Below are 26014 nucleotides of genomic sequence, written 5' to 3'. Positions count from 1 at the left end.
AAATTTTGACCACCTGGGGTTCTTTAACGTGCACCCAAATCTGAGTACACGGGTCTACAACATTTCCGCCTCCAACTGAAATGCAGCCGCCACAGCCGGGATTTGATCCCGCGACCTGCGGGTGAGCGGCCGAGTACCTTAGCCACTAGACCACCGTGGCGGGGCATGTTTTGACTAGTCAAATGTGTTCTTCATACAGTCATGTTACGCTATACCAAGTTTGGTATCGAGAACTAAAGTCGTAGGTGGCTAGATAGATAGATAGATAGATAGATAGATAGATAGATAGATAGATAGATAGATAGATAGATAGATAGATAGATAGATAGATAGATAGATAGATAGATAGATAGATAGATAGATAGATAGATAGATAGATAGATAGATAGATAGATAGATAGATAGATAGATAGATAGATAGATAGATAGATAGATAGATAGATAGATAGATAGATAGATAGTGATATGCCCGGGGAGGGGTTGAGGCTGCCACCCAGGATCCGGCGAAGGACGACTCTTGCGACGCGTCTCACCAACAAGTAGAAGATGCGTTTAATTTACATATTTGCAAGAGAAGTACATTGCAGCGAGAGCGTACTGACGCGCCTTTCCATCACAAGGGCCCAGAGCGCACTCGAGACGAGCGGGCCAGCGTAGTCCAGAGAGAGAGCTCCGACCGCACACGCGACGCGCTTTTTATACCCCTCGTCCGTGCACGTGTGTCTTCTCATACGCAGGCTGTGTGTCCCAGCGACGCTAATGTGCGTTTCCTGCGGCGCACACAGACGCCTCCCGCGTTCCTGCAGGACGTGGACAGCGTTTCACCGTTACGCCAATGAGCGTCCCTCACAAGCCACCTGCTTTCTGTGCCGGTCATAAAAATAGACAGACAGATAGATAGATAGATAGATAGATAGATAGATAGATAGATAGATAGATAGATAGATAGATAGATAGATAGATAGATAGATAGATAGATAGATAGATAGATAGATAGATAGATAGATAGATAGATAGATAGATAGATAGACAGACAGACAGACAGACAGACAGACAGACAGACAGACAGACAGACAGACAGACAGACAGACAGACAGACAGACAGACAGACAGATAGATAGATAGATAGATAGATAGATAGATAGATAGATAGATAGATAGATAGATAGATAGATAGATAGATAGATAGATAGATAGATAGATAGATAGATAGATAGATAGATAGATAGATAGATAGATAGATAGATAGATAGATATGCTCAAAGTCACCGAGGTTCGCTCAGAAATGCTTCACATTTAAAAGAAAGGAGACGAAGAAGCAGACCAGGTATAAAAGGCGACACATAAGGATAGGCGGGAGGAGGGCGATGTTTCAGAAGACAAAACGCCGAAAGGCCAGCCGAGCCCAGGCGACATCGAGGAGGTGGGAAGTGCCAGAGCAAGTGTGAAGGAAGAATTACCGTAGACGGGCCAAAAGCTGAACCGTGAGCCAGACCAAACATCGAAGCCGTAGCCGCGGCAAGAGGACACTAGCGTCGTGCGTGTTGTGGCTTTCTTTAAGGTAAAGTCGGTGAGGATGGCTGGAAAGTACAAGATTTTCTTGAAAGTTTCACACTACCAACAGTCGAACTCCTGCGTGCCGTGAAGAACTTAACGCATCATTGTATAGGCATAGCTATTTTTTGTGTCATTTGTTTGTTTCTTGTTTATATCGTTTCGAGCGTGTGTGATTCAGAAAGCAGTTTAATTGAATGACCGAGAGTTTGCATGAAAAAGCAATTAGGTAACTTTGTCAAAAGACGTTAAAGGGCTGGTGACACCAAATTTGTACAATGCGTGTTTTTCGCTGTAAGCCTTTCCTTCAGTTCCAGGATGCATGGTACGCGCACCAAGATCCGTGTATTCTCTCTAAATAGTTTAATATTGCTCTACCTATGCGGACAATTTTCGGTTTCGGTTTCACGACGACTATTTGGGCAGTGACGTCTATGTATAGGTGGCTTGGCCAGGTGACCACACAAAGCTGTGGCACGCATCGTGCAGAGTTTCGTCTATGGTCACACCCACCTGCCACACAAGTGCCAGCAAAACAAACGCGCTGACAGTCGCCTTGACCAGCTGCAGTAGCACCTATGCAACGGCAAGGCAAAAGGCAGCCAGAAGAAAACAAAGCGTTTATATTTACAACGTATCTACAGAACGTGGATGAGGAAGCAGCCTGACGCTAGAGGCGCCAGCCTTTTATAGGTGCCGTTAGCCTGAAGGAGCACGGGGCAGCCCCGCTGTTGGACGCGCGCGTCGTCTCTGACGGACAAGGACGCGTCGAGTGTCTCTCCGAAAGCACCCAGTGTCCTTGACGGACACACAGTAAACTGCAAGGGACGCCAACGAATTCGTCACTACCGATTTGGTGTGGCGTCACGGCAGCTGCCGTTGCTTCTCGTATACTGAAACGTCAGTGTGGCTGCGCAAGCAATAGGTCTAGATTTTAAGAGTGGGCATTCAGTTGCAGTTTTAAAAATGAGTTAAAAATAATTCCACGCGTTTGCTTTTTCCGACCCTTCGTGCGGAGAATTCTTGCATACCGAAAAAACCCAGAGCAGGCTTGGGATAGTTTCGAAGTTTGGTGATACCACACTTTAAAGGGGTAGTGCCACCCAATAATCGTCCATATTCTATTTTGTGTGGGCCGGTTCTTGGGCGTTCACAAAGAAGCTAGAAAAATTTCAGCGCATTCAGCTGTGCTAGTAATTTATATTTGAATATTTTTATAAACCAGCGAGCGGCCTAGTGGTCGGGAAGCACTGGCGCTCTCACTATAGCCGTTTCGTAATGAACCGCTTGCTCTGTGACATCCGCGAGCTTCTGCATGGTGTGCAGTACGGATGGCACTCGTGTTTAATGGTCAGCTGCGCTTGCATTCGAGTTGTTTCAGCGTTGTGCAGCGTGCCACTGAAACTGAATGACTTGCAGCGGTTGAAGCAATGCCACCGCCTCGCCCTTGATGTGCTGTAGGGTGCCTGAGCGTACAAAGCAGGGAGAGTACTGCATCATTCTTCAAGTTCCCTAAAGAGCCCGCCAAACGCAAGGCTTGGGAGATAAACGTGCGCAGGAAGGACTGGTGCGTAAATGACGCGTCTGTTTAGTGCTCAGCACCCTAAAAGGATGACCAGCGTCTTCGCGGCGACTTCAGTGTACCAGTGAAAAAAGCCGAGGCTGCGGCCGGACGCTGTGCCGATCATGTTTTTGCACCATCCCGTCCTCCAAGGTAAGCGTCGCGGTGCTTTTGAAAACGTCGAACGGAAGAGATAAGTGCATTTGTCCTTAGAAATAGGGTTGGCATCTCCGTTCGCCCCATCTTCGACGCCTTTTTCGTCGCTCGAGCTGGTGGCGATGGGGTCGAAGTGAAAATGCACAGCGTACACGACGTCGTTACCCCTTCTGCTGCTCGATGAATCGTTGGCCGAATAGTGAGCTGATGATGGTGCCAACGACATGGCGATGGTACCGGTACTATTTCGCTACACTTGCCGACCACGCGGAAAGTAACACTCGCAACACAGTGAGCACAGTGACCGCGTGCCGAACGTGTCGTTTGGTAGCAGACGACGGCAGTGCTCCAATCGCTTTGTGGCGTCACGCACGCCACGGCAAAATGGCAGTTGCCAGTGGTAGGTGGAGTTTACAGCCGAAGACTTATGCGGCCTATTTTGGACTGAAATAATCTCTCACAGTCCAATTTACACACGTGTGCAAGCATATTTCACTCTCTACCTTCCTTTTTTTTTTTGCCAAAAACCGCAAATTGTTGGGTGACCAAGTCATGACTCCTTTAACGAGAACGTTAAGTCACTTTTGTATGGCTGCATATTGGAAATGCGCTTGCCTTTTAGTAGTTAGTGAATGGAGACGATGATGTGGAGGGAGAGACTCACGTGCCATTTGGGCTGTGTGGCATTGTGGCCTGTGTGATGTTTGTAGCCTGTGTGGTATGCAGGTAATTCTGCGTCAGTAAATTATCCCTTTATGACAAGATCTCGTGTGCTGCAAGGACGCTGCTAAGACAACAGTCGTATAGTGTATTGCACACGAAGACGGTTGTTTAAACATATGTTTTTTTTGTTTTTTTGTTTACGATTTCTCAGTTTTCATTTGGGTTTTTTGGGGCATGATGGACACCAACTAGGTCGGGCTTAAGAAAGTTTGCCCCTCTAGGCTGGCATCGGCAGTGTAGACCCATTGAACGCCTAAAATAAATATATATGTCTCAGTAGGAATCGAACCCAAGCATTTTACGTGGCAATCACATATTCTACGACAGAGTCAAGCCAGGTCTAGGAACTGCTTTTCAAATACACTGTAATGTACGTGTAACGTCCGCTGTAGTTGCAGTGCTGGCTATCCAGTCTTATAAACAGTACATGTGTACTCCTATTACACAGCCTCTGTATCGGGGTAACGACAATTGTGGTGAGGTGCCATCCACTGAAGTTAATTTACCTGGGAGTGTCCAGGGCCGCCATCCTCGCTACCTCAGGCGCTACATATTAGCTTACCACTTCTGGTGTCAATAATAACTATGTTGCTGATGGCATCGTTACGCCATAGTAACCATGCTAATGTTGAACCCATTTCTATGCGCACTACGTTTGTAATTATCTTTAGCGCCATTTCGTAGAGTTTCTCTAAGAAAATTACAACACAGTCAGTTTCCCTCTGCATGCTTTGCAAACTATTGATTCCCAAAGTAGGTGTGATCTGCTTATTTTTTAATGGTAGTTTTCTGTAGCAGTAGCTTTCTGCAACAGTAGTTGCCTGTGATTAGAGAAATAGCATTGTCTGTTTCAACAGTATTCGCAAAGTGGAGCTGGCTGGATTTTTGCTTGAGTAATTCATTACATGCCAATCCACCTAACTTTCTTATGTATCTAGAGTTCTTAGTTTTGTTGAACGTGATTTACATGTAGTATTTCTTTGTTTTATATTTCTTGGTAAGGCACCAATAATTTTTCGTTTAGCTAAATTCAGTGTTGTGAGCAATAAAATGCCATGCTCGTTGATAAGTTTGCGCTGCATGAAATGGTTGGCACCTGAAATAAATCGAGCTGTGTTATTTACTGGAGCAGTATACATTGAGAGAACTTGCCCTGTTAAAATGAGGCGTTTAAATAAACCCCTGGCATGCATGGCGAGACGTAATGCCCATTCATGAGAGAACAAATGGCGAGATGAAATGGCCGTGAAGGCGAAACGTACGCTTGTGATCATTCCATCTATTTGGACATTCACGCCACAAGCGTTCACTTTCTCTCTCTCCGCCTTGCTTTTGAGTGGCCGTGAATTGTCGTCGTGTGTATTTGTAATATATGCGCCGTCTTTCAAAGAGCGTTGGTGGGTATGTCTCCCGTTTGAAGCTTTAGTGCGACTGCTTGTTTGTTGTCCAGAGCGGTAGTGCGCCATCTGATGACCCTCACAGTTCCTGAGGATGGCGTGGAGGAAGTGCTAGATTTCTTGAAGAACACCATCCTCGACGCCATGTCAGCCGAAAACACGCGTCAATCAACGCGCTCGTCAAGTGGTCGGCCTACCGAGGACGATGCACTGGAGCGCCGAGTGGCGGCTGCTTTCCGAACAGCGGCTTTTCAGGAGGCGGGCTTGGACGAGCCGGAGGACGCTGTTACTCCGCTGTCAGTGGTGGCACTCATGCGCCTTATTGAGGACGAGCTGCTAACTGACGCCGCCACTCTGTACACGGCAAGGTAATATGCACTCATGTCTTTCACTATTCAAACGTCTTTTTTCTCACAGAGTTGAAAATTTCGGAGGTAAAACTACCATTAAAACAAGTGTCCAGATAAGGTAAGAAAAATAGCACAACTAACATTCCCCGACGGAAGCACGTTATCCGGTCGCGCATATAGTGGTGCCGAGCCGCAACAACGATTCATAAAAAAGACTCATCTGGAAGTACTTGCCCAGGCACACGAGGACATATTGAGAAACACAAACACAAAAATTGCACCCCTTTGTGTTTCTCATCCTTGTGTCAGTGTACCTGAGCGAATATTTTAGGATGATTATCTTCCAACTAGGCCAATCACAATTTTGATTTATAAAAAAATGGCTGCGTATCGGCATGCTTCGCTTGAAATGTCAGAGACAGGTAATAGACTTTTGCCGGCCTTTTTTAGTGCATAGCATTGCATTTTCAGCACAGGCTAAGAAATACTAGCGTCTTAAGACTAACGTAGTTTCTTGTATTTGAAGACAGCACATAATATTTCTGTATCGTCGTTGAGTCTCAGATATGCATAATGTTCGTTTTTTGATCGACAACCACTAAAAGATGGCTGGGCGTTCAGCAAGTGCTCTCTTTTGGTGGCTCAATCGTAATAGAGAGGTGCGCAGACAGATCGACATTTCTGCTTTCTAGAATCCCAAGACTGACTATCAGGACAGTGGCTAGGGCGCTCGGCTGCTGACCCGATCATCGCGGGTTTGACACCGGCTGTGGCAGTTGTATTTTCATGGAAAAAAGGTAGAGGCCCGTTGACTGTGCAATGTCAGTGCACGTTAAGAAACACCAGATGGCCAAAATTTTCAGCGCCATCGACAACGGCGTCTCTCATTATGATATCGTGGTTTTAAGACGTAAAACCTCGTATATTATTGTTATTATTAGTTTTAAAAAAACGTGGCTGACACGAAAGTGAACCGTGTCGTTACAGAGGTGGTTGATCGTTTATTGTGCATTGTTTCAGCAACAGCAGCAAACTGCAAACTCATGATAAAAATGCTAAGCAGCTCAAAACTTGCAGCGCACACCTTAAGCTGAAAGCACGCACGGAATTATCATACACAGTACGAGTGCGGACTCGCTACTGTCACAATTCACCCTGTGTCGTGTGCCAGCAGCAGCGCGCTCCATTCGTAAACGCGGCCGTGGCCGCGTGGGAAGAGACATTTGTCATCTCTAGAATTACGAGTCTAATGCTGATTTCCAATGACAGATCGTGAGCGCTGGGCTGGATAGTCAATGTAGCACGCAGATCCGAGTGATATTGCTCTCGTCAAATCTGTGATTGTAACGCACGCGTATCGACGGGAGCTCTTGGTGAGCGGATATCTAGCAAGGGGGCATGAAAGGGTGCTCGAGAGTGCCAAGCGTTTTCCGGACATCCATCGGTGATTGGACGGAAAGCGGGCGCACAGAATACGTCACTTGAAACTCCGGTCAAATCCGTCAATATAGGCGGAGCAAGAATTCTGGCTCGAAGGAGCAATCCATGAGCTGCAGTTCCTCTCAATATGCTATTGGAACACACAATTCACGCTCCCAATCTGCCACTGGATTGTGATTGTTCCGCTCAGAGCAGAAAAACTTGCTCTGGATCTTCCCTTAGAATTCAACATAAGCGCGCGCGCAGGACATACGACGCTCCGTGGGACCTTGAGAGTTGTGCTTCGTGGCAGCGCCGACTTTTTGAATACGTCGAACGCGAGACCGTCGTGCTAAAATCACGTGCGCTAAAAGTCACGAGGATGAAAGCGCTTTAGGCAGGCGACATGAACAAGCTGCGTCTGTCTGGAACGGTAGCCGCGAGATACGACACCAGCGATAGAATACGTCGCATCACTTAGAAGATCGATGATGAGAAAAGGGCCCGTGCAAAAAGCCAGGACCTTCTGGTACAGGCTGCACTTGCGAAACAGTGTCCACAACCAAACTTTTTCTCCATTTTCGTATGACACATTCTTGTGCCATGAATCATACATGAACTTGGAGTGGTCCTGCGATGCCAACGTATAGAGCTGAGTTAGGCGACGTGCTTTCTCTGCGCAGCAGGGTGTCTGGGAAATATGAGTCCTGATCAGCATGAAAAGGCAGAATGGTGTCAATAAAGTCTTTTCTTTCTCTCTCTCTCAATAAATCAGCGGTGTTGTCTGACATAGAGATGATAGAATGAACTGTTGCCAGAGATCTCATGCTTTTCTGTGTGATAGTCGTAGGCGATAAATGGCGAGACGTCATCCCAGTTTTTATGGCTTGAGTGGGCTCACATCTAAGGCATGTTGGTGAATGTTCTCCTGGTGCGCTCAACTAGACCATATGTCTTTGAGTGATAAGGGGTCGAGAGGCGAAACTATAACATCTCTCCTGTAACATTGAGAGCTCTTCTGTAACATTGACTAAGAATTGGCGATCAAGATCACTCAAAAAATCTGATGCGACCTGCGGCGCAGTATCACAGCAGAGAACCTCGATACATCGATGTTCGTAGCTGTTAATAGCGCTATAGTTTCCACATAACATGTCTTTTGGTCGGAGCAGATTATAATTCGACGGTTTTTGTTTGATGAGCGCGGAAAGGGGCCGAGAACATCCACTCCAACTATATCGAAATGTGACGAGAACGTCACGGGGTGGAGGAGACCAACTGGGGCAGTATTTGGTCGTTTGAATTGCTGTAATTTATCACTACTGCCCCATACTTTTCTGTATTCCGTCGCATAGTAAACCAGTAGAATCAAACCAGTAGGCAGTAGTACGTTTTGGTGAACCCCAGTGCCCCGTGTATGCGTCATCAGGCTTACAAAATGGCACGTGCATTTTCAAATTCTTAGGAGCACTAAGAAAAGTCAGGCACCATCAGCTGTGTATTTTTTTATGAAGCAAGCTATCTCGGACGATAACGCTATGGCTACGTGTCGGTTGAGCCGCTGAGTTAAAGACACCAAGCTACGGTCATTGCGCTGTTCCTCGCGGATAGGTGGCGAGGTCAGAAAAGGCGGTGCCGTCGATGGAAGCTAAAAACTCGTCAAAATTGTCGGTGTCATATACAGTGGTGGGTAATGGGCGCCTCGAGAGACAGTCGGCGTCTGCATGATGGTGGCCACTCTTTTAGAAAATTCTTAAGTCAAATTCTTTCAAGCGCCCATAGCGTGAGAAGGTCACAGGGGTCACGGAGGTCAACCAACCAACATAGTGAATTGTGATAAGTAACAATCTTCATATGAAGTGCCACTCCAAGAGATATGGACGAAACTTATTGAATGCAAAAAACCACAGCGAGGCACTCTTGTTCAGTGACGGTGTAATTCTTCTCAACCTTGCTCAATGAACGACTAGGTAGGCAATGGCAATGGCACATTCGGTGTCATCAAAGCACTGGATGATCACGGCACCGCAACCGATACCACTTGCATCTGTGTGCACTTTTGTTTTTGCCAAAAGGTCGAGACAGCGCATTATTGGTCCTGACGAGAAAGAAATCCAAGTTCACGAAGCAAGGAATCACACTGCGCTGTCTAGATGAAATCATTATCCTCACACAGCTATGAAGTCAATGGGTAGGCAGTATCAGCAAACTTGGGCACATACTGTCGAAAGTATGAGCAGAGACTCAGAGCAGATCGGGCAGCCGCCTTTGGACGACTGTCTAACTGGTTATTCTGCACACTGCAGGGTGAGAACGACAGCGATTACCTGGCTCATCATATCTACGGTGAACAAGGGCCGTCAGGTGGGCAACGCGCCGACGCATCACTACCTAGGTTCTTGCACCTAATGACTGGTCAGACCACGTGATGTCGGCTACAGCACCACGGAGAGCATGGTGACGCCCCCTTCGACTATATAAGCAAGCGAACACCGACTGTCACCACTCAGAGCAGATCGGGCAGCAGCCTTTGGACGACTGTCTAACTGATTATTCTGCACACTGCAGGGGTGAGAACGACAGCGATTACCTGGCTCATCATATCTACGGTGAACAAGGGCCGTCAGGTGGGCAACGCGCTGACGCATCACTACCTGGGTTCTTGCACCTAACGACTGCTCAGACCACGTGATGTCGGCTACAGCACCACGGAGAGCATGGTGACGCCCCCTTCGACTATATAAGCAACCGAACACCGACTGTCACCACTCAGAGCAGATCGGGCAGCCGCCTTTGGACGACTGTCTAACTGATTATTCTGCACACTGCAGGTGGGACTTCTTTTTTCACTAATGCGAGCAAGCACAATTCTTCAATTTGCGGCTCCCGATTTGCTCTGAACCTGAATCACCTTATGTAACCACCCTTTTTGATGCTATTCAACTAATTTTAAACAAAGTGTGTACAAGACGACAGGATGAAAAAAAAAACTCGATGCCCTGACAGATTTCGCCAACACTTTGAGCAAAAAAGCGCCCAGTACTGTAAAAGATTTCGGAAAGGTACTGCTCGAGATGACTAATAAGTTCCTTGATGCTCTTTCTGATATCAAGACTCGTGTGGAAAAAGTCAATCCCTTGAACAACGCTATAAAGGCTGAATTGGCATCTCTCAGGGCATCCGTAAATTTTACAAGTGAGAGTTTCGATGAACTGAAAACAGAAATAAAATCGCTGCGCGAAGACCTCAATGATGCAAAAAACCGTAACCTCGAGTTCCAGAAAGAGAACGCGCAAATTAAGAAAGAGCTTTGTGACACAAGACAACAGCTGATTGACCTGCAGCAATATTCGAGGCGCAACAATATTGAATTGAAAGGTATTTCTTTTACCGAGAACGAAGACCTAGAAAAAGTTGTGGAAAAGATTTCTGACTGTTTGCGCGTTGAGCTGACCAGTCAAGATTTGGACGTAGTGCACAGAGTACCAACTAAGACAAACAATGTACCAAATATCGTAGTAAAGTTTGTGTCGCGGTCTAAGTGGGATAAGGTCCTAAAATCAGCAAGAAAGAACAGGCTGAACACAGCGATGCTTGGTTTCAAGACAAATGTACCCGTGTTCGTGAACGAACACTTGTGTCTCGAGAATAAAGTTTTGCTAAGTAAGACCACACAGAGGAAAAAAGACAAAAACTGGAGATTCGTTTGGGTTTCTGAAGGAAAGGTATTGGCAAGGAAATTGGAGAACTCGAAGGTCATTCACATCTCCTGTGAAGATGACCTCGCGAAACTAGTATAGGTACTTCTGCGCATAGACCACCGGAAGCGCCTTTTGTTATAAAATGGCAGTCACGATACCTCAAGTAGATCAACTACTCAGCGATACATGTACTAATATCTTCCACTGCAATATCCGCAGTATAAGAAAAAACGTGAACTTGCTTCTCGCTTTTCTATCAAAACATGTCCACACTTTTGATGTACTAGCGATCACGGAAACGTGGTTAAAGAAGGGTGAGAAAGTGCATGTTCCCGAATATGTAACCCTATCGCATCAGCGTGATTCTTGTTCACGTGGTGGCGGCGTCGCATTTTTAATCAAAAGGGGCTACGCTTTTACGGAGCTATCATCACTGAATTGCAGCTCCACTGATATTGAAGCTCTTTTTGTTAGACTACACTCTTTTGGTATAATCGGCGTCGTTTATCGACCCCCGAATTCAAACATTGACCGATTTTTAGACAAGATGGAAGAAACTTTCTTTAATCTGTCGGCGAATTATAGCAACCCGGTTGTAATCGTTGGAGACATGAATATTTACACCCATTTTTCTAAGTATACCAGTTACGCACAATTACTGAGCTCATTCAGTTTTCGTAACCTAATAAACATACCTACGAGGGTAACTAGTACATCAGCAAAAACAATTGACCATGTTTTGACGAACATAACATCTGGTATGAAGGCCGGCGTTTATGATGAAGCGATATCGGATCACCTTCCTGTCTTCGTTTCCATAAATAACACACGAAAAAGCAGCACACCATGTATCACAACAGAGGGCAAAATAGATTACAATTTATTACGAAGCATCATTCTCGCCATTGACCCTGACAGTCTATACAACGATGACGTCAATGTTGAACTTCAGAACTTAATAAAATTCCTTGTCAGAGCCATTGGAAATAGCCGCTCAAACGTATCTGCGCGCTCATATAAGACCCCGCTATGTCCTTGGATGACAGCAGAAATCCTTGACCTGCTGAAGACGAAAGATTTTTGGTACCATAAATGGAAGAAACATAAAAATAATAAATATTACCTTGGCCAATTCAAAATTTTCAGGAATAAATCCGTGCTCCTTACGAGGCAGCGAAAGAAGGAATATTACTCTCGCCTAATAGAACAAGCTCAGGGCAATTTTAAAAAAAACTTGGGAGATCGTAAACGAAGTTGTTGGCAATCAACCACGACAACGCGTGCTACCTGATTCTATTGATGCACAAACTCTAGATAACTTTAATCATTATTTCACTCAAATTGGTCCGACGTTAGCAATGCAGTTTTCTTCCTCCACTCCTCAATGTTTTTCGCCGTCTTTGCCGAATACGTTTGCGGTACACAACATTAGTCTAGACGAAATCCAAAACACTACTGCTAATTTAGCCACCAATAAAGCCAGCGGGATAGATGGTATCACGGCGCGGATAGTAAAAGACAATATTGACGTCTTAGGCCCTATCCTATGCCATATATATAACCACTCCTTGCGTACGTCAACATACCCATCCTGTCTGAAAACTGCTAAAGTAGTACCGGTGTACAAGGAAGGTGATCGCTCTGATCCCTCAAGTTATAGACCTATATCTGTTTTAAGCATAATAAATTACATATTTGAAAGAATTCTAGCAAAACGGATGCGCGTCTTCCTAGAAAAATATTGTGTAATATGCGTCGAGCAACATGGATTTCGGGCGCACCATTCCACCGCCACTGTTGTACTATCTCTATCACAAAAAATTAACGAAGCAATAAATAAAAACCTCCTTGTAGCAGTACTTTTTCTTGGTTTAAAGAAGGCATTTGATACAGTTGACCATGATATATTACTAATGAAATTAAGACACTACGGTTTACGTGGCAAAATTTTTGACTTATTTTCTAGTTACATGAGCGAACGTCAACAAATGGTGATTATGCATAATCTCACTTCCTCCCTGTTAAATATACACACAGGGGTACCACAAGGCTCCGTTCTTGGACCCTTACTGTTCTCACTGTACGTAAACGACCTGCCAAACATATTGACATCAGCAGAGATGCTAATGTACGCTGATGATACAGCAGTTATTGTTACTGCAGACAATATAAGGGATCTCGAGCATAAAAGTAATGTAGAACTAAAAAATGTTTGTCAGTGGTTTATAGCGAATAAACTAACACTGAATGCAAAGAAAACTAAGTACACTATTTTCCACTCCCGTTATCGAGATATAAGTAATGAGTCCATTTGCATTACAATAAATAACTGCGTGCTTGAGAAGACGAACGAATTCAAATATCTGGGTGTAATTCTCGATAGCCAGCTAAACTGGCAAAGCCACATTAACTCTGTATGCGCTAAACTGGGATCTGTATGCAGTACATTATTAACCGCTAGAAATTATTTTAGAAGTTGTATTCTCCGCATTCTCTATTTCACATTTTTTCATTGTCACCTCACATATTGCATAGATTCATGGGGATGGACTTTTAAAACATATCTAGAACCCTTACGTATACTACAAAAGCGGGCACTTCGAATAATAAACAATGCTATATATGATCAACACTGCGCGCCATTGTTTCGTAATATGAAAATTATACCATTCGATAATTTACGACAGCAAAAAATTGCACTTACCGTCTATAATGTCATTTCTTATAACCTGCCCTTTCATATATCACTATTTTCATCCTCTTGCCGCCTTACCAGACGTGCCACATTACATAATTTCAATCTTCCGCCTACTAACAATGTTTATGGCAAACGATTGCTACAATTTGCTGGAGTAAAGGTCTGGAATGATATACCATACCAAATAAAAGAAAGCAAAAGTTTTGCCTGTGCTCTTAAAAAATACTTTCTGCAGAAAAATGAACAGGTACACTAACACAAACCTCGTTGTAATCTCCACTTCGTTATGTATAGATTATATGTCTAAAAAAATCATACTTGACATGGTATACGTACCTTTATGTATTTGATGTATTGTATACATGCAATCCGTTGTTTGCATGGAACAATGCTGCAAGATACTGCAAATGACTTATCACAAATATGTTTCCTTCTTATATTTTGTTTCGATTTTTTTCTTGTATGATTGAAGTGTACTTATAAAATATCTGCTTTGTTAACACAATCTGTTCCTTTAAATGCATATTTATTTAGACCCCCTACTAGCCAGTGGCTATGGGTCTAACCAGTGTTGTGTATTTTCATGTAATAAGAGAACTTGAAATAAAATAAAATGAAAAATGAAATGAGAACTTCTCAATTCGCGTTGTGACTACGGTTGTTTAAAACTGCAAACTGCAGCAACTTCCTGCGCGTCTAGACGCACACCATGTTTGTCTACAAAATGACCAAGTACTAGTCCTCGTTGGCCAGTGACAATTCTCGGAGTTCAGGGTAAGAGCAGCTTGTTCAAGGCATGTCAAAACAACGTCAAGCCGATGGTTGTGTTCAGCAAAAGTGCGTCCAAAGTTGACGATGTTGTCAAGATAACAGAACGCGCATTACCATGTAAATTAACCTTTCAAAGGCCACAGGGGCATTGCACAAACCAAACGGCATGACATTTGTAGTGACACGTATCCCGAAGGAGTACGGCCACTGGCGTGGGTCCGGTCTTAGCAAGCCGCAGAGCACGCGTTAACCGTCGCCGTGGCGAGAACACCATACTGCTCAAATTCGCAACACTTTATTGTCTGTGGCAACACCAAACGCAGTACAGCCTGTTGCAAAGGCGTGGCGGGAAAGCAAATGTTCTTATCCACGCCACGGGCATAAAAATACTACACAGGGTAATAAACCCCACAAATCAATCAACTACACAGGGTGCTACGAGCACGTATCCGTGGTAAAGGTGATCCACGGAGACCCCGGGGCTAAGGCCCGGTTGCTCGCGCGAGGGCAAAGGCGCTCGCGTTGGCTTCGGAGGGAGACGGGTCGGTGTAGCTAGGCCACGCACTAGGACACTGTACCACTCTTCAGCCGCGCGTACGCAGTGGGGCAACAAAAGGTGAGTGTTCGCCTGGGGCGCGAGGCGCCGTCAGCGAAGTCCGACCAGCCCCGAGCGACGGCGGTCGACGAACAGAAAAAATTGCGTGGCTCACCGTCTGCAGTACCAGAGAGTATCTATCTGCCCGCTCCCTACACAGCGCGCGAAAACCTCTCGGGAGACTCCACGCGCGGCGCCACAGTCAACATCCGCTACCGGGTGAAGGGGTTAAACGTCCCTCCGCTCTCCCAGCGCGGCAGACAGCAAAGGAGGGGAGATATGTCGGGACATGAGAACGGCAGAAAAAGCAGCAAAGCTTGCGCAAAGGCAGCGTGCTAGCCTCAATTCCTTCACATTGAATTGAAACAAGCTGTCTGGTGTGACAAAAGCGGTTTTCTCTTTGTCAATTGGATGCATAGGTATCTGCCATTAGCCTGATCAGAGGTCCGTCAATGCGAAGTAAGACGCCGAATGAAGACAGTCGATAACGTCGTCTATACGGGGAAGTAGATGCACATTCTTTTCAGTCACGGAATTCAGGCGATGGTAGTCGACGCCTCTTTTCTTCACGAGGATGACCAGTGCAGCCCAAGGGCTAGAAGAATCTTTGATGAAGCCCTTAGCCAACATTTCTTCCACCTGTTCGGCGATAACCTTGCGCTCCCATGAGGACAATGGTATGATGTCTGTCTTATTGCATACGCGGACGTCATGTTGATCCTGTGGCGAGTCATTGTACTGGGAACACAAGGTTTGGTACCGTATCGGTTGAAATCAAACAATGAAGCATGCTTGCTAAGGACGCTCACCAGATCTTGACGCTTCTCAGAGGGTAGTGCCTCGTTGACCATACTCAGAAACGACAAAGACTCTTCAGGGACACCAGGTCCAGTCTTGTGCGCACGGGCTTCGTGCGAGGCGTCATTGATTAAGGCGTCTACACTGATGCTTGTATCCGCTTCAATCGAGGCAACTCACATACCGCTTTGAAGCACAAAAGACTGGTTAGATAAATTTGGCACCCACAATGTACTTGCTTCACTGGCCACAGAGACAAAACATCGAGGCAGTAGTACACGCTTTTCTTTCAACAAGTCAAGACATTGGCTCAATAATAGCGTCAAATGCTTCGTTGCCGGCACTATCAACATTAACTTGACCGCTGAATAAGGAAAGTGGTGGTAAGACGGAATCTTCACAGACGACGAGAGTTGGCGAAAGGGTACATAGCAGGTTGGTCGGCAAGGGAGAGACAAAAAGATCGCTGGTACCACTGTCAAGAGTGGCACCGCGCTGCTGTAGGAAATCCAGATCCAGAATTACATTATACCTCGATTTAGCGAGTGCTCTGAATTCAGCTTGATAGACGTTATGAGAGAAATAAACGTTCGCGGTGCACACACCAAGAGGTCGGAGCGATTTTCCTTTCATGGCACAAAATTTGCTCCCATTATCTCACTAGAACGTCATCTTGTGGCCTAGTTTGGTTCTATATCCATGCTCATAACTGAGACACTCCCTCCTGTGTCCAATAAAGCTAGCGTAGTAACATCGTCCACAGAAACACGAATCTTGTTATGACACAAGGTCACAAGTGGAGGCATAGTGTCGTGTAGTTCACAATGACTGACGGCCTCAACTCCATTGATCGTGCGACATAGTTTCCCGGCGGCGGTGACGTGTGACGTCGTCGAGGAGATGGGGAGCGTCGGTAGCGTGAAAACGGCGGCGTCAAGTTGCACACATACGTCGGCAAGTCAATGCGGTGGTTCAACCGATGAGTATACCTGCTGTCCGAGTTAAAGGCCAAGGTATGTCGTCAACGTGCTGATTTCTGGGCCAGTAGAAGGTGCGCGATCGTCCATAGGGCGGTGCTGCCATGCGACGACGATCGGGGCAGAATCTGGGGACATGGCCATAAAAGTTTCATAATAATACAGTAGAAGGAACTCGGGCGATAGTGTCTATGGGAGCTGCAACGCACGAAGCTTCAGAAAGCATGGAAATGATGTGTACTACACAGATGTGTCTAATTTTCATCATTTTCACTGGTATAGCGCACCACGACAAGGACACACACAAAGGAGAGATTCACACACACACAGCGCTACGTGTGTGTGTGAATCTCCCCTTTGTGTGTGTCCTTGTCGTGGTGCGCTATACCAGTGAAAATGATGAATCCCAACCAACTAGCCCGGCAACGTGCCTTAGCAAAGTCTAATTTTCGTTTTTCTGGCCTGCTTCTGGCTCCACGTGTGTTCGTGTGGCTTCCAGCAATTTTCTCACAAAACAAAAAACAGCAGATGATCAGCGATGATACTTCACCACGTTATTTTTTAAGGCTCACCTTTGCAGAGCAGGTCACAAAGTTCAAAACGGCTTGTTTTTTTTTCTTTGAAACAAAACCGAAACACAGCAATAAATGAAGCCACAAGTGCGATTCGCCACCCGCAAAAACGGAGACTAGGAAAATCTGTCTACTACCCGTCACTCTCATGGTCGCTGAACGATCCCAGCACCAGAGTTCAATCTAGTTATTTTATAAAACTTTCTGGGCATGGCCATGGACACAGCATTGGAAGCATATGGGACGTTCACGGGGTGCACTACTGAAGTGAGCAGGAGGATGAGTGGCCCGGCCATTCCACTCCTGGTAAACGGCAGGTGGTGTGCGTGCGCATGCAACATACCACTGGTGCTTTGGATGCTAATGAATAGTGAGTTTTGCACTGGATGACGACGCCGATAGTTAGAGGCATCAAGGGAGACGGCGTCGGTGATTGTCGCTACAAAGTCGCAGAGAGGAAAGGGCTCTAGGACACTAGGCGCCGGCCGAAAAGACGCCTCACGTCGGCCGAGCTCTTTGCTCACTACTTGCCAGATCGCCGACGTGAGGTCCGATGGGACGGGACGCACATCGTCACTAGCGGCAGAAGTTACATGGGCCAGGCGGCCAACCTTTCGTGTAATTCGGCATGCTTTCAGAGCTTCAAACGTACGGCAGTACTCAATGACGTCACTTACACACTCGAAACTTTATTTTGCGATGAAGAAGTGGTAGACGTCCTCAGCGATTTCTTTTAAAAAATGACCCAGCTTGTTCTCTTCCTTCATTCAGGGGTCCAGTACTTTGCACAACTTTATTACCCCTTCGATATACACCGTGCAGGTTTCCCCGGGTATTTGAGCTCATTACATGAGGGTTCGCTCGGCACGCTTCTTCTAAGCTGCCGTATCCCCGAAGCACTTCATTTCATCGACAAACTTCTGCCACGACGTCAGGCTTTCTTTGTGTTTTTCAAACCATACAGATGCGGTTCCCTTAACGAAGAGTCTCACACTGTTGAGCTGGCTGGTAGCATCCCAGCAATTACTCCGACACGCCCGTTAATAGGAGCGGAGCCATGCGTCGACATCTTTCCCTGCTTGTCCGGTAAATGTTGGCGGCTCGATGTAGGGTGGCCTCAGAATACGGGGAGCAAGTGGCTGGTTGTCGTTGTTGCCCTGAGAGCCATCGCAGGTGGCAGACCAAAAAGTCGACTTCATTGAAGCTTCACGTATTGCGTCTCAGCGGTCGGAGCATTGTCGTTCGTCGGGGGTTTGTTATCTTTTTCAGGACCTCTTACCAAACCTGTTACGGTGGGATGTGTTTACTGAATAAAGAATAGGAAGGGTAGCCGCACCGTCACAGAGCTGCTTCCAAGACAGACCACTTCGTCTTCTTCTTTTTTCGTTTACCCGTTGCCGCAAACACGTAACAATATATATACGCAAGAACATACATACACGCACGCTACGCACGAGCGTTCTTTCACGCGCTTGTGCGCGTGTATATACACAAATCTGAAATAACAAAATGCTAATACAGAAGCTTATTTGCGAACTAATAGCACTACAACTTGCGCAGAAAACAAGCATGAGCGAAAATCACGGTCACAAACGCAACGTCAATTTCCAAAAGTACTTGCTTATATAAACAAAACTCTACGCCACCCTTAGAAAAGCCCAAATTCTGATAAGAATGCATACCTAGATGCACTCACCGAGGGCAATTAGAACATATACTGTAGTGTCAGTTACCTGTTTTCAAATGCGTTTCTGATTTGTGGGTGGGAATTTGCGCAAAAACACGAACGAAAAAGGCAGGCGCAGGTCCATGCTCTCTTCATTCTTCTTTGTGTTTAATGCGCTAATATCCATCCACAATGTAAAGCCAACTCGGCCAACGCTCGGATCTTCTAAGTTTCGGATTTGCACTGTTATTCGTCACTCGTCACCTGAATCCTTCGAAATGTGCTAGAATGATACATTGTCATGTGCACCACGCTGCCACGCATTGCGGCGCAGTGCAATGCTCTCTTGTCTTGAGTAAGATGGCGTGAGCCACGTGCCAAACGGTGGAAGGTGGCGGCGGTGCACCAGTGCGCGATGATGCGCATACGTGCCACGTTGACGTGCGAAAGCAGTGGTGAAAACCCTTGAAAACTAAGTAGCATTGTCCTTAAGATTAAGCAGCAGTCGTTCACTGTAGTAACTGAGAGACGCCTTTCAGACCTGCAGCACCTTGCGACGGCAGTTCCCAGGACACCTTGTTCACCTTCTTCTCAGGACGGGTCCGACACACTTGGGAATCCCCGGAATGGGTAGGCATAACCTACCAAGACGCGTGTCCCATAAGAAGATGACAGGAACGTCAAGCAGACACAGGCAGGTGACTGCGAGACGTCTTTCGGGACTTCGGCGACGGTAGCACTTGGTCGTAGTTCCAGGGTGTCACTATGAACAACAAGAATATTCGCCGATTGCGTGATTGCATGAGAGTAGCCACCGAGACGCCATCTTCGCCAGAGCCAGCTTAGAATTAGGTACGCATTTGTGTTGCATTGTTATTACTTCCGGTTCCTTTTCGCTCTATAGCCAATAATTAGGTGCTTGTCTGGCTGGCGTCAGGTTTGATTGTTTGTTGATATTTTGTCATTTTGTATACTATAAGGATGTGTTTGCCATGCTACCTCAAACTCACGCCCCTTCATCAATTCCAATCACTGTAAGCACTCCCGAGATAATCGTGACATCTTTAGGCACCGCTTCCTTCTTTTACGAGCTTAGGATTGCGTATTGGCGGAAATAAAGAAACTATGTGGCTGCTCCTCAACACCTGTCACGTGGTAACATACCTCCTTTCAAGGTTGGCCCTGTTTCCAGGTGTGGCTACTAGGTGTTGAGCACTCAGTTGGCATCATGAATGAACTATTTTATGGGTGGGTTTCAGTGCCGCTATATTGGGCTGTTAACCTTCAGTTTTTTTATCGCCACGACATGTTGGCCGCATTCAAATAGTGAACCTGTCACAATGAGCACTGTGTGTGGTGTGTGAAAGAGTGTTTGAGTGTTTGTGAGACTTCCAGGTTGTGATAAATTTTACTTACATTAGGTGAATGACGGGCACTGCGTGCCGTATTGAAGTGCTGAACAGAGGCCTTAGTGGCACGAGCACCAGGCCGGACCCGGCTCCCATGCGCTAAGCGCTCGTGTCTCTAACGACAAAGAAGAGGTAAGCTGGACGACATTTTTAGAGAAAGAGAGAGTAAACTTCATTAAAATGTCCGTAGTTTAATCCTAGCTGGAGCCCCGTTGTAGAGCCTCAGGCCGTGGCGGCTCGCTGGGCCTGATCTGTAGGGTCACCAGTTGGCTCTCCAGTGCCATCTCGGAAAGCCGTGCCTCTTGAGACCACGTTGTGGGTGTTTCTAATGAATACGCCAGCCTAGATACTGCATGATACTTTCGCTCTGTACATCGGTAAGTGATGTGTGTAAGCGTGGTTGCATGGACGCTACACCAGGTGCACATCCCTGTTGTCTATAACTCAGAAAAAAAGTTTTGATGAGTGTGTGTATACTGCATGTGTTCATTTTAAGGTGGCGCCAGTCCCTGGCTTGCTGGCTGTTGGCGTGTGGAGGGGGCGTACTTCACGTATTAAGGAGGCATGTCGGCTGGCCATCCGTCAGCATCGTGGCGAACCCCGTCGCATTTTTCACGCCGAGCATGCTTCTAGGAATGGCCGCGTCAGCTGGAGCATCTGGCAAATTGTCGCACACTATCACGCCAAAGCTGCTTAGCGGAAGTTTTGCAAAGGAGCCAGCATTGAAGTCTGCGCGCTGATACCATTGGACTACGTCAATGACTGGATCCTACGGCCTTCATCAACCACAGCATACATAAGAGGACCAGGAAGCCATCGACACTTCAATGGGCATGTTGGCTGGCCATCCGTCAAGATCATGACGAACCCTCTAACGCTTTTTGCGCAGATCCTGCTTCTAGGAACGGCCGCGTCAGCCTGAGCATCTGGCAGATTGTCGCACACAATCACGTCAAAGCTGCTTAGCGGAACCTGTGCGAGGGAGCCAGACATCGGAGCCTACGCACTGGTACCGTTGAACTACGTCACTGACGAGATTCTACCGCCCTCATCGACCATAGCATACGTAAGAGGACCAGGAAGCCATCGACATCGAGTCAGCATGTCGCCTGCCCGTCCGTCAACATCACGATGAACCCCCTTGCGTTTTTCACGCAGCTTAGTAACACGTATTCTACCGCGAAGTCTAGCAACCAATTTTTAGTCCAGCTGACGCACCTCAACTGTGTTTGCAGCTTCTTGTTGTGTGTAAGAAGCACTGCATTATTTTTGCTTATGCGTTGTGGAGACATGGAGTCTAATTCTGATGCGAACACAGAATAGCTTTTGCGACAGCTACTTAACTTCAAGAAAGTATGCAGCAAAGGTTAGACATAATAAAAGAAAAACTACGTCGAGAACTCTCTGGCTGCACTGAAAGAAGTTCATAAAAGTGTGGCTGATATGGAACGAACAGTGCGAAACCTGGAAAACAACTGGTTTACCTTGAGGACCGAGGTAGAAATAATAACCTAATGCTGCTTGGTATTCCTGAAAACGCCATGCAAACGGCAGAATCTCTCACAGAAAGCGTTGCAGACAACTCATTTAGGGTCAATCTTGCCTCGAAAGCGCCATCAGTTGAAATAGTCTACAGATTAGGAAAAAAACTTGAACAGACTGTAGCCTGTAAATATTAAACTGTTCAACCATTTCAAAAAATGAATGGTGCTCAAAAACTTCTTCACAATAAATAAAGTAGCGTGTCGATTTCTGAAGATTTTTCAGCTGAAGCCAGACAGCTCCGGAAGCACCTTTGAGATAATGCGGTTGGCGCAAGACGCGAAGGCATAGTATAGTGAGGCCGATTCGCGGTAAAGTTAAAACCAACAACTAACTGATTCAAGGAAACAATGCCGAAATGAAAGTAGTCCCAGTTTCCACACACAGTAAAGCGAAAGCCCAGGCAAATTTATGAATTCGCAACGTAAGATTGTTTTTCTGTCTGAATATAAATTCTCGGAGCATTGTGAACGCAACGGAGGATCTTGAAACTATTGTGATTACTCATAACCCAGATTTAACAATCGTCACAGAAACATGGCTGCACTGCGACAATAGGGATTCTGAAATCGCACCCATGGGGTATGTAATTCACAGGAAAGACAGGGGCTCTCGTAGTGGCAGTGTAGTGGTCAAGTTTTGTGAATCTATGTCAGCGACCAGATATAGCGGATGTACAATGCGTCATAGCAAAAATTGTCTAGAGCGAATTCCACCATCTCGTCGGGGCATTTGATCGCCCACCCAGTTCAACCCTTGTCTTCTTTCAGAAGCTTTAACGAGTTCCTGTGCGAACACAGCAATTGCAGGGGCAGTTTATTGCTGTTCGGCGACCTTAACGTGCCATATGTGAGCTCGGTAAACGAATTCTCTGATGCGCTTTCTACTGAACCTCGCGTTGATATCGTCGTTCTTCATGGTCTAACACAACTCCTAAAGCTACTGACACACGTCGAAAGAATCAGCCCCTCAGTGTTAAATATATTTCTTGTCAACTGTACTGTGCTTGGGTGAAAGCCAGCAGTTCATGTTTTCGAACAAATGTCTGACCGTGGCCTCCGAGACTGCGGGCACGTGACGTGGTTCTCTCCAGCCGTCCCAATCGCCGGGCTCTCCAGCATAACCAATGAGTACTGCCTCACGCGCCCGGTTACCGCAAGGAGGCGCGTTTAATGTAGGTTCCTTTGAGACACGTAGAGTATGGGGTGTTATAGATGCTGCCATCTAGGACAAGCCAGGTGAAGCTGGGGACCGCGTGTGCTCGAGGTGCACGTGGTGCGTAGCAGAGCGCCTAGGCTAGAACGCGGTTCGGGAATAAACTTGTGTGCACGTAACCCAGCCTCTTGCCTTCATGCCTTATCGCTCGTTCCTGACGACTTCAACATGGTGTCCAGTGGACACCATGTTGACCAGTGGACATCGGCTTCTAGTCATCATTCTAGCGAAGGACGCCGCAAGCATAATAGCAGTGGTATTAATAAACCGCCGAACGCCTTCAGCTTTTCGTCACCGAACGAGTGGACGGAAAGGAAACGTTTCCGAACGTCTTCAGGCTTGTGCGTGAAGCCCGAGCAACATCAAGTGGACGCTCTACTCTACATCATGAGTGAGCAAGCAGAGAAAATCTACGCCACCTTCGCCTTAATCGAAGAGAACTCCAAGAAATTCGACGCCGTCGTGGAGCAGTCCAACGACTATTTCAATTCCGCGACGCAAAGTAATCTTTCAACGAGCCACATTCAATGCCACGCTGCAACAAGATGGTGAGTCGGCCGAAGATTTCGTCAGGGCGCTTGACACGCTTTTGATAGATTGCGAGTTCGGTGCTCTTCGAGAGGAGTTCATGCGTGACCGCCTCGTGGTCGGGATAAACAAACAAGCAGCCATCCGCCAGGTTACAGCTGATCGCAAAGCTCACACAGCAAAAGGCTCTATATTCCGTTCACCAGATCAAAAGTGTCCATCAGCAACAAGCGGAACTCCACCAGGAAGTGCCATCTTTGAACGAAGTTGCATCCGCTGCGCCGACCAGTCGACGTGCTTCAATGCAAGACAAAAGCGGCGGTTATCTACACGAACTCACTCGCTGGATTACCTGCCGACCGGTTGTGCGCTCGCGATCTCCGACGTCAGCGTAGCTCTGGCCGACTGGGCTCGCCCTACGTCATCTCCTGACGCCGATCTCCGACGACATTGTTGCTCGTAGCGACTGGACTTGCTCTACGTCATCTCCTGACGCCGACAAGAGCTCTCGCAAGTGGTGCCCCGTCCACAGACTCCTGTGACCGTGTTTCCATCTTTCCTGTCTCTCCTATCGCCTCAGTATGTCGTCGCTCTCACTCTTTCACGCTTACCTCATCTCTCTTTCTCCCTCTCTACGCCTTTATTCATATCCTTTAAATCCCTCTTCCCCCCATTCCTTGTGAGCTACTGCTGAGGTGTCGCTCCCTCAAGAAAACGGTAATGGGGCTCACTATTCTTTTCTTTTCCTTCTTGCAACATAACCACTTCCCCTCCCCCCCCCCTCTGTTATCTACACGGGGCCAGCAAGGCATCTTTATCCTCAGGTAGAAACAGAGAGCAGAAACGGTGCCGTTGGTGTGGTCAAGAGCATCACTCTCGTACTCTCTGCCCAGCACGCTCAGAAGTCTGAAGAAATTGCTGGAAGAAAGGTCACTATGCCTTCGTATGCATGTCGCGACGCCTCGATTGTGTCAAAATCGAGCACGGAAATTTAGAAGCAGGATTTCTTGAAGCAGTCAAGATGAAGGATACTGGAAACTGGGAAGCAACAGTCTTAGTTCAAGGCCAGCCAGTAGACTTCAAAATTGTCACTGGTGCCGACAAAACCATCCTCCCGACACACGTATTCCAGACGCTCAAGGACAGGCCGCTTCTATCAGCTCCTTTTCGTCAGCTACATAGCCCAGATGGAAAGCTTCTTCCAGCAGCAGGAGTGGCTCAACTCCAGCTCATCTACCGCAATCACGCGACAATTCAGGATTGATTGATTGATTGATATGTGGTGTTTAACGTCTCAAAACTATCATATGATCATGAGAGACGCTGTAATGAAGGGCTCCAGAAATTTCGACCTGTCGACCACCAGGGGTTTTTTAACGTTGACCCAAATCTGAGCACGCGGGCCTACAACATTTCTTCCTCCATCGGAAATGCAGCCGCCGCAGCCGGAATTCGATTCCGCGACCTGCGGGTTAGCAGCCAAGTACGTTAGCCACTAGACCTCCGCGGCGGGGTGACTAATCAGGATATATACGTCCTAGATCAGATCCGCCCTCCGTTGCTAGGCAAGCCAGCCATCAAAAAAGTACAGATGCTGACCTTCGTAAACGCCGTTGCCGACAAAGTGAACCCGAATGAAGAATTTCCAGTGGTGTTCCAAGGACTCGGCAAGCTCCTCAAAGAACAGAAGATTCAGCTTCAACCAGGAGCAAAACCTTTCGCACTCAGCAACCCGAGGCACATCCCAATTTCATTGTATGAGAAAACAAAGTTGGAACTTTAAAGGATGCAGAAACTCGGAGTGATATTGCCTGTTGATCAGCCGACCAAGTGGTGTTAACCAATGGTAGTCGTCCTAAAGCTATCCGGAGACGTTAGAACATGCTTAGACTTTACAGAGCTGAACCACCATGTTCTCAGAGCATTGCATCCTGTTCCTTCCGTGGAGCACCCTCTCGGACTTCTTCATGGAGCTAAGGTGTTCTCAAAATTCGATGCCAACTCTGGATTTAGGCAAATTCCACTTTGTAAAGAATCAAGAAACGTCAGCACCTTCATCTCACTGTTTGGGCACTTCAACTTCAACCGGCTGCCATTTGGCATTGCGTCAGCTTCTGAACACCTCTATAGAAGCAGATGGCCTACATATTACAAGGCATCAGTCGAGTTGTTTGTCACATGAGCTGCCTATCATCATCACAACGTATGCGTCCAATGTTGGACTAGGAGCAGCGCCTCAACAACAGTTCGATGATCAGCTGATCAACATTGAGTTTGCTTTTTGCACATCGTCCCCTGGCAAGCACAGGTATTCCACTGAAGAGCGCGAAGCTCTCGCACGTCGTTTTGTTTTTGAGAAATGGCATGTTTATATGTGTTGTC

This window comes from Rhipicephalus microplus, chromosome 2, assembly GCF_043290135.1.
Source record: "Rhipicephalus microplus isolate Deutch F79 chromosome 2, USDA_Rmic, whole genome shotgun sequence".
Lineage (NCBI taxonomy): Eukaryota > Metazoa > Arthropoda > Arachnida > Ixodida > Ixodidae > Rhipicephalus > Rhipicephalus microplus.
The sequence above is the reverse complement of the archived record's forward strand: the minus strand, read 5'-3'. Positions refer to the sequence as shown.